Source organism: Schistocerca nitens, chromosome 2 (genome assembly GCF_023898315.1).
Source record: "Schistocerca nitens isolate TAMUIC-IGC-003100 chromosome 2, iqSchNite1.1, whole genome shotgun sequence".
NCBI classification, from domain to species: Eukaryota; Metazoa; Arthropoda; class Insecta; order Orthoptera; family Acrididae; genus Schistocerca; species Schistocerca nitens.
The window spans coordinates 499,914,184-499,915,700 of record NC_064615.1 but is presented as its reverse complement, the minus strand read 5'-3'; positions in this window follow the sequence as shown (position 1 = coordinate 499,915,700).

Genomic DNA, 1,517 nt, shown 5'->3' with positions numbered 1-1,517 from the left:
GTCCTCATTCGATTGAATCTCTGTAATAGATGCCGGCCAGGATAGCCGAGCGGTTCTAGGCGCTACAGTCTGGAACCGCGCGACCGCTACGGTCGCAGGTTCGAATCCTGCCTCGGACATGGATGTTTTCGTTCAACGATACATTTTAATTTGGTTTACACTTTTGGTGTCTACGCTTATTAAAAATGAGTTATTCTTTACATTTTATCAGGTATAATCATAGCAACATAATACGGTGAATTTTTGTGGCGCTTACTAATTGCTACATCGTCTTGTGAATTTAGAGTGATCAGAAAAGGATGCCAGCAATTCTCTCCTACTGTCAGTTTTTGAGTTCGACATTCTCCAAGCCATCGAGACTTTGACACAAAGCCGGGAACAATTCTGAATATCAACGAATCCGTAAGGTAAGGTGTGAATCAAGTGTGGCGCGGGGGAATGATGCAATTAGCAGATTTTTAAGCCCATACACTCTAGTTACGCCTCCAACCGTAAGTGAAAGCAAGGAAATAATGAGATCATTAAGAGAGAGACCAGGTAGCTGAGGAGAAACAAATATTCTGCTGTACCAAAGCGATGGAGAGTCGGTTGCGCGAGACCCGTATGGCGGCGTCCAAGAATTTTCACCAAAATTTCAGAGTTTAAAAAAAAAATCATATACGCACATCGCAAGCTAGAATCTTCCCTATTACATTCGATGATTCCTCTTATATTAAGAGGAATGGCAGCGGAAAAGTGAACCTGCAAATAGATAGTAGCCTCAGAAGTGTCACAGCTCTAGCAATAATCTCTCCACACGTGTCTCAAGGCTACGAGCCAAGTGATCCGATGTTAACGTATTGCAATTTAAAACTTCAGGTTGGCTTTTGCTTGTACGAGGGTCGTTCAATAAGTAATGTACCTTTTTTTCTGAAAGCAGGTTGGTTTTATTCAGGATTCCAGTATAATATATTATTACCTACTGTTTTAGCTGCAAAACCTTATTTTTTAACATAATTGCAAGTTCAATGTAATGCCTTACACCACTTAACATGGACTCGCATTCGGGAGGACGACGGTTCAATCCCGCGTCCGGCCATCCTGATTTAGGTTTTCCGTGATTTCCCTAAATCGCTCCAGGCAAATGTCGGGATGGTTCCTTTCAAAGGGCACGGCCGACTTCCTTCCCTGTCCTTCCCTCATCCGATGAGACCGATGACCTCGCTGTCTGGTCTCCTTCCCCAACACAACCAACCAACCAACCACTTAACAGCAAGAGCTGTATGCCCGGATTGTTCCACTCTGCTGGTCAAAGTGGAGGCCAACGTCCTACTACCTTAATAATCTCCACAGCATGCACATCCTGCTTTCCGCGGAGTGCATCCTTCATTGGGCCAAACAGATGGAAGGTGCGAGATCTGGGCTGTGTGGCGGTTCAGGAAGAATAGTCCAATGAAGTTTCGGGAGCTCCTCTTGGGTGCGCCGACTTGTGTGAGGTTTTGGCTTGTTATGGAGAAGTTCGTTTGCATCCTTCGATC